Source organism: Lactuca saligna, chromosome 5, assembly GCF_052625555.1.
Source record: "Lactuca saligna cultivar CGN05327 chromosome 5, ASM5262555v1, whole genome shotgun sequence".
Lineage (NCBI taxonomy): Eukaryota > Viridiplantae > Streptophyta > Magnoliopsida > Asterales > Asteraceae > Lactuca > Lactuca saligna.
This window is the reverse complement of record NC_136421.1, coordinates 198,550,196-198,559,065: the sequence shown is the minus strand read 5'-3', so window position 1 is coordinate 198,559,065 and position 8,870 is coordinate 198,550,196.

The window sequence follows — 8,870 nt, the reverse complement described above, 5'->3', positions numbered from 1 at the left end:
GAATGTGGAAATGATGGGCATATTTCAAATAACTGTCCAAAGAAAAACGAAGCTGCAAGACCAAATGCACCGCCGAAACCAAGGGCATTCCACATGATCCTCAATGAAGCAGACAACAATGCGAGGAATCAAGAATGAAGACTTCTTACCCGAAGATCGGATTATTCAGTAGCCAAAGTTTCGTATGATGTACCTAGTAGAGGTATAGTCTAGGGTGAGCTTGAACACCTGTGTAATGGTTTCAAGAAATAATATAAAACCTTTGTTTTGTTATTTGATGTGTTAAGTTGTTGTGTGATTTGCTGCATGGCGACTTGGGAAACTGCGAGACAATACTTGGGACGAGTATGAGTAGGTGTGAATGGTAGTAGAGGCCTATACTACTGGAAGCACAGGACTCACACTTGGATCAGGGAAAGTCACAAGGTTACCAAGAAGCCAGTAATTGATTTCGTTTTATTCAAGTATGTCGTTACCATTGTTTCGGTAATGACTAAGAAGATTGTTGTTATCCCGACCCTAGTGGTAATATCACATTGAGTCCAACTACGATGAGTAGGTTACATGGTTCAGAGAACCAAGTTTGATATAGCGTCCGACTTAAACCAAACGATTAAAATCAAAGCGATCAATAGAAGTATCGCGCTCCTTGGTAGCTAGAAATGCTACAAGTTAAATTATAATTATATCACATTAGAACATGAAGGAAGGCTTGGTCTGTTTTAGAATTTAAGAGACCTGAGTCTAAACGTGCATCACATGATGATAGGTCATCATTTGGAGTCTAATCTGAGGTAGAGAGCAGGTGCACGATCAAGTACTGCTTACAATCAATAAGTCTAAGAGATAGACTTGAAGGAATAAAGAAGTTATAATTATTACCTAGGATGAAGAGATTACGTATGGAGTCATTATACAATCCTTGTTTCGTTGATGATTCCGGGACGTAATCATCCTAAGGGGGAGATAATTGTAACGCCCGCAGATCCGGGCTAGTCAATTTAGAGGCAATAGGGGTCGAAAATGACTTTTTGACAAAAGATTATTTAGAATAAATAATCTTAACCATGCTGTAAAATATGTCACAAGGTTTCCGTACATATAAAGAACCCCGAAATCCGAGTTATAACGAAGATGTTATGGCCCGTCGAAGTTTCGCGACGGAACCGGTACGTCACCGGGAAGCGTAAATAGTGAATTTACGATGGAGGACTTTTTAGCCTTAGTGATCTAAACGAAAGACTTATAATATGTTAAACCAAGAAAATCCATAAAAAGAATGCCCAAATCTGACTTTATATGAAGAAGTTATGGTTTTTCTAAGATCCGGCTTAACAGTGTACAACCCGAAACTCGAATTTTAGTTCGAGCGGTTTTTGGCTTACGTGACCTAAATGAGAGTTGAATATCTCATTAATAGGAACTCAACGGTAAAAAGACAGACGAAAACGGAGTCCGTATGAAGGAGTTATGAATTCTTCACGGTCATTTAACAGTCTAAACGCCTCCTACTGTTAAATTTAAGATCGGTCGAGAATTAGCCGACGGAGACTAAACGAAAGTTGTAGATCTTGATTTTACCTACGCGTGGATATAAAGAACGTCGAAAAAGGAGCTCGTATGCGAACGTTATGATTTTTCTAAGTTTGAAGGATGATACGCGATAGGGGGTGACGTGGCAGCACCAAAATTGGACACGTGGCACCACCAGAAGGCCACCACATGGACCAACTCGGCAAGTAGGTCCCCCCTACTCGGCGAGTCCATCAGATTTTTGCACTATAAATAGAGGTGCCGGGTCTAGCCTCTTCTTCACACCTCCCAAACCTTCTTTCTCTCTCTAAACTCTCTCTCTAAGCCTCCCTAACCCCCTAAAGCCTAGGGTAACTCCCTAGCACGAGGCGGAAGCCCCGGAGTGCCCGACGGCTGTGAGAAAAGAGCCTTTCGGCTCGGGAAACGCTGCTCCAGCGAAGCCCGGGTTTGCGAAAAACCCGCTGTAAGTGAGCTACGCCTACGCTAGTTTTAATATAGCTTCTAATTAATTATAATAACATTTTTAGGACCTGAAAATAATTATTTGGGCTATTATTATGAGTTATATTGAGTGTTATTTAACGCTTATATAATAATAATAATAGTCAGACTATTAATTTGTTGCGGATATCGGTAGACTAGACCCTAGTGGTGTTGATACTAGGTTTTGTCGAAGGAAAGTTGTTTTGAGAGTATCGAAGCGCTGTCCGAGTGCTGAGTCACCACCTTTCAAGTGAGTGAATAGTCCCTTTCATCTTACACATAGAAATGAAGTATTTTAATATAAATTACGTGCTATGTGTCCATATTGTTTGAATACTTGTTGTCTATGCTGGATGAATGGTTTATACATGTTTTAAATGATTTAAAGTGTATATTTATTTTATATCTACAAATATGTTGGGATAAAACATGAGTAGATGAAATAGTTGGTGAGTGATGAAATAAAATAATGAGTGAGAGGTGATGATAGGAAGTTGATGATAATTAGGTGAGGATAGATAGGTGATTATGAATCGGTGATGTAGGATACTACAACCTTGTCCGACAATTTGGAGATGTAGTCATCTACCAGAGTATAGATGGCGACGACAGACTATTATAGACAACCCCGTGGAAACACCAACAGGCTAGTAACCTGTAGGTGATGAATTACGAGTTCAGGCGATGTTGTAACTACGTATTCATGCGATGATAGTCTAACCCTTATTATGAAGTACGAGTCCAGGCGATGTTATGGCTTCGTATTCATGCGATGATAGACTAACCCTTAGCATGATTTACAAGTCCAGGGGATGTTTTGGCTGTGTAATCATGCGATGATACCCTAACTCTTGCTAGACACATATTGAGGGAGTAATCCCCGGAATAGTATTGTCTATGCAATGTAGGCGATGATCCTTAGGTAAAGTTCGTAGGAACAATCATATAAGGAAATACGATGTAAGGAGATGAGAAGTAAATATGATATAGGAGATGACCCTTGAGATAATATCTTTAGGGAAGACTAAAAGAAGATAATGGGGATGGGTAATTGGGTTGATTATTTGATTGTTTAAACATAATAACTATATTATTGTGGGTTGAAAACCCTATGTACTCACCAGGTTTCCCAACCTGACCCACTCAGTTTATTTACATCACAGGTGACGATATGAAGTGACATTACACTGAGAGATTTAAAGAGAGGTAGATCACTAGTGTAAATAATTGTAAGTTATGTTTATGCTTATGTTTCTGTATTAACGATGACATCCCAAACGTTTTAAGATGAATAAAAATACGTTTCTTCGAAGATGTTTTAATAACGTATTTATCGTGTTTTTCTGGGAATAAATTCCGCAACATTTTTATGAAAAGAAGTACTCTGATTTTTACAAAGCATAAAAAAAATCGGTCTTTTCTGGCCGAGAAAATGGGGATGTCACAGTTGGTATCAGAGCATTAGTTTAAGCGAACAAGGAATATGGATTTATTTCTAGACTTAAACTTAGAATGCTAAGCCATGATTGTGAGGTGTGAGTGCTAACTTATTTTAGGAATTGTGCCTAAAATACTTTTATGTGCTAAATACTTGTGCCTGATATGCTGTTAGTTGTTCGGATCTATGGTCTGTTGTTGACCAGATCTGGAAACCTTATGTGTTTAGGATTCTAAACGTACGACTACGATATTAGAACTGGCATATAAACGTTTAGGAGTGATAAGGATGATTTAACCGTCAACCCTAAGTAAAGATCTAGATTCACCTTATTCGGTGTATAGATCAAGATGGCAAGAACCCGTAGTGGAAACGTGAATGCAAATGGGAACATAAACCAACCCCCAGTGATTGAGCAAATACCGGTGATGGAAGTCGCTGCTGAGCCAGTCACAATGGCCGGAGTGCAAGCGATGATCCAAGCGATGTTGGATCGTCAAATGGAGGAAACCAGACGTTTGCTCCAGCAAAATCGAGAAGAAGCAACCGTACAGATCGAACAGCCCGAGTTGAACGAAGGGCAGACTGAGGAGGGAAACTACAGTGGGACTGTTGGTCAAGCCAACCCACCGATAGTTAGGCAAACCCACCAGGATGGAGGAAATGATGGACGTGGATGCAAATACAAGGATTTCATGGCATCCAAACCACCGAGTCTATCTGGAAGCCCGACGCCGGTGGAAGTCATAAACTGGATCTCCGAGATGGAGATGATGTTTGAGAGTTGTGAGTGTAGCAACAGGCAAAAGACCGCTCTCACGTTCCTTTGTTGAAATCTGGACTACTAAGCTGGTGGAAGCTACTAGCCGATTCGATGCCCAAAGGAGAAGCGAGCAAGATGTCATGGGAGGATTTTTTGGTGCAGTTAAAAATGCAGTACTGCTCAGAGCAGGATCTTCTGGAGATCAACAACGAGTTTCAGAATCTAAAGAAGGGAAAGATGAGTGTCATCGAGTATGCTGCAGGTTTTACGGAGAAAATGAAGCTTGTTCCTTATCTAGTTCCAACTGAACTCTCCAAGGTCAATAAGTTTGCCCATGGATTACCAGCAGACCTTGGTCCAATGGTGAAACAAGCAACCACTATGAAAGCCGCCATCTGGGGAGCCAAGAATGTTGAGACCCAAATAAGAGAAAAGGGTCTGGAGAAAGTTGAAGTTGGTGAGAAGAGGAAGTTGGAAGGATCCTCAAGACCTGATAATAAGGGAAAGGTCTCGAAGTCTAACCTGGACGACCGAAGGAATGAAGCCAAGTGGTGTGAGAAGTGCAAGAAGAAGCACTTCGGAAGATGCGATGGTGAACTGACGTGCTATATGTGTGGTAGGACCGGTCACTATTCCAGAGATTGTACATTCGACAACAAGAAGTGCTACGAATGTGAAAATGATGGGCTTATTTCAAATAACTGTCCAAAGAAAAACGAAGCTGCAAGACCAAATGCACCACCGAAACCAAGGGCATTCCACATGATCCTCAATGAAGCAGACAACAATGCGAGGAATCAAGAATGAAGACTTCTTACCCGAAGATCGGATTATTCAGTAGCCATAGTTTCGTATGATGTAGCCTAGTAGAGATATAGTCTAGGGTGAGCTTGAACACCTATGTAATTGTTTCAAGAAATAATATAAAACCTTTGTTTTGTTATCTGATGTGTTAAGTTGTTGTGTGATTTGCTGCATGGCGACTTGGGAAACTGCGAGACAGTACTTGGGACGAGTATGAGTAGGTGTGAATGGTAGTATAGGCCTATACTACCGGAAGCACAAGACTCACACTTGGATCAGGGAAAGTCACAAGGTTACCAAGAAGCCAGTAATTGATTTCGTTGTATTCAAGTATGTCGTTACCATTGTTTCGGTAATGACTAAGAAGATTGTTGTTATCCCGAACCTAGTGGTCATATCACATTGAGTCCGACTACAATGAGTAGGTTACGTGGTTCAGAGAACCAAGTTTGATATAGCGTCCGACTTAAACCAAACGATTAAAATCAAAGCAATCAATAGAAGTATCGCGCTCCTTGGTAGCTAGAAATGCTACATGTTAAAGTATGATTATATCACATTAGAACATGAAGGAAGGCTAAGTATATTTTAGAATTTAAGAGACCTGAGTCTAAACGTGCATCACATGATGATAGGTCATCATTTGGAGTCTAATCTGAGGTAGAGAGCAGGTGCACGATCAAGTACTGCTTATAATCAATAAGTCTAAGAGATAGAGTTGAAGGAATAAAGAAGTTATAATTATTACCTAGGATGAAGAGATGACGTATGGATTCATTACACAATCCTTGTTTCATTGATGATTCCGGGACGTAATCATCCTAAGGGGGAGAAAATTGTAATGCCCGCAGATCTAGGCTAGTCAATTTAAAGGCAATAAGGGTCGAAAATGACTTTTTGACAAAATATTATTTAGAATAAATAATCTTAACCAAGTTGTAAAATATTTCACAAGGTTTCCGTACATATAAAGAACGCCGAAATCCGAGTTATAACGAAGAAGTTATGGCCCGTCGAAGTTTCGCGATGGAACCGGCACGATACCGGGAAGCGTAAATAGTGAATTTACGATGGAAGAATTTTTAGCCTTAGTGATCTAAACAAAAGACGTAGAATATGTTAAACCCAGAAAATCCATAAAAAGAACGCCCAAATCTGACTTCGTATGAAGAAGTTATGATTTTTCTAAGATTTGGCTTAACAGTGTATAGCCCGAAACTCGAATTTTAGTTCGAGCGGTTTTTGGCTTACGTGACCTAAATGAGAGTTGAATATTGATGGGTTTTGGTCATAAGACATCCTATGTGATCATACAAACCCTAATGCTTGGATCTAGGTTTCTCTATTGTACATGCTTTGAATACAAGACTATAAACCCTAATTTTAACATATGGAAATCGAAATTAACATATAATTAGGTTTAAGAACATACCTTGATTGTTATATACTTATAACAATCCCAATTCCACCTTGGATTGACTTTGGAATGCTTAGAGTCACAAGTGTCACTCCTCTAATGGCTCACAAACACCATAAGCAAATGGAGAAGGTATAAAGAGGGAGGAGAGAGGTTAGAATTCGTATCTAGGACCTCTTGGGAAGGGATACACGAATTCATGACCCTAGGGGTGTTTATATAGGTGTAGAGATAGGGTTTCAGTCATTATCCTTATCTAGTTGATTATCCATTAAGCAACCAATAAGATAATCCTTGAATCCTTATCATACTCGAATTCTAAGGCTTTCCAACCTTAAATTCGTCCACCATATAAATAAGATAACCCTTACCTTATTTTGTAACTATCACATAATTACAAATCAGCCCCTCTAGTTTAATTAATTACATTTGATCACAAAACTAATTCTTAATTAATTATTGACCAATATTAATTAAACAAATATGATTTCTCCTTTAATATATTATTCTTATAACATATTAATAAATCATATTATCCTCTCTCTCTTTATTCATTTCTCCAATCAAGTTGCTTTGGTGAAGGCAACCCAAAAGGACCATTCACCATCGGGTCAAGTACATACCAAAATAGTTATGGACTTAGACACTAATCCAACAGTCTCCCACTTGGATAAGTCTAACAACTATTCCGCGTATGACTTCAGATCCTGATCTGCAATCGTAGCTTTCCAAAGCCGCTGTCAACTCTGATCATATCAGATACGCGTGTCCTTAGATAAGGGATCATATATTCCTCCATTCTACATATCGTATGAGATATGATTTCAAATCATTCTCTTTGTACTCTATCTCGATTTCCGATTTATGATGACAGACTAATTGAACAAATCAAATTAGCCCTAGCCCGGCCGAGCATTTACGTATGTCATCACTAAACCATCGAGGGGCCCAAAGATATCGCTTTTATCCTACCTTGGATAAAAGGAACGGATAAACTTTGATACAATGCTTGCTTGCACTTACTAACCAAATCACCCACAACAATATGTTTTATAACACCAAGTTACTAGTGCGTTTACATATTATCAATGTGCAACCAATTAGCAAGATACAACTCACACATCCCGGTTTCAAGAATATAAGATGTTATCGTCTCACTAATCACTCGAGATAGTGATCCAAGTGAGCGTGGGTTTAATCCAATGCTCAAATCACATTCATAAGCACTCATGAACGTTGCAGCAAACATTTGCTTATGTCTAATACTTTTCTAGACAATCCACACACCAATTCATGACAATCTTCATTCATATCTACTTCCAACATATGAACGACTGTGGCCCATTTGAATAATTCGATTATTCTTAATAAACTCAATTATTCTGGAAGTCAAAACATGCAAGGTGAAACACAAGAATAATACTAATCCCATATGACCTCAAACCTTTGAGCATAAATAAAACACCTTTTATTTATCACCATATTGATTACTCATTATTTGTCGTTTCGGGAAATCAACTTCTTACTTGAAATCCAACACTTGTCCCATGCTCCTAGCATGCACACAATGTTTACCTATGGTTCTTACTTTTGTGAAATAGACAAATTGAAAACATTTCCAATCATTCTCATTTTACAACTCCAAATCCATTTTCTTAAGTGTAAGAATATCAAATTCTTGTTACTTATAGAATATACTAGATTCTAACACTTTATGCAACGATCCTTTTGTAATGTCACTGCACCAAAGTCTCAAAGACTATTGCCAATGATATTACAAATTCCTCTATTGGAGATTGTTACAAGACAATTCCTTAGATATGATGTCTCTCACTCAAAGTACATTCCTTTGAACATCCTTTTGCATAAAAGTTTCTAATCTAGACATAGATTTTCAATATTTACTTCCCAATATGGACACGCTTCCATATTTTCCATATGACAACTAATTTCTTAATAGAATCTTATCTATTCGTAATGATGTCGATATTTTCCATCCAATATGGAAACATTTCCATAATTTCCAATACTATACTTCCAATTACTCACAAGCGACCAATCCTCGTCGAACTTTGGATTGTCCTTTGATAGTTGTTTAATTATTTTAGTCAAAACCAATTCTAGTCCCTTTTCCCTCTAAATGCACTAGACATTTGGAAAATTTTAGAATGGTCAAACATTAAATCATTTGCAATCGATCCTATACTCGAAGCGTATGGGACACGACGCACAATGTTTTATTTTCTATGTTCTCAAAATTCGAATTGTGAAGAGGAATGCCGTAATCATAATCGAAATTTTAAGAACACACTATGTACCTTTGACTAAATTTATTAACATTCCACAACCTAATCCTTTAGATTTGAAATGAAGCATAATATTCTCTCCCTTAATTATAGCAAAACAACCTTTCAACTCTTACAACTTTGCAA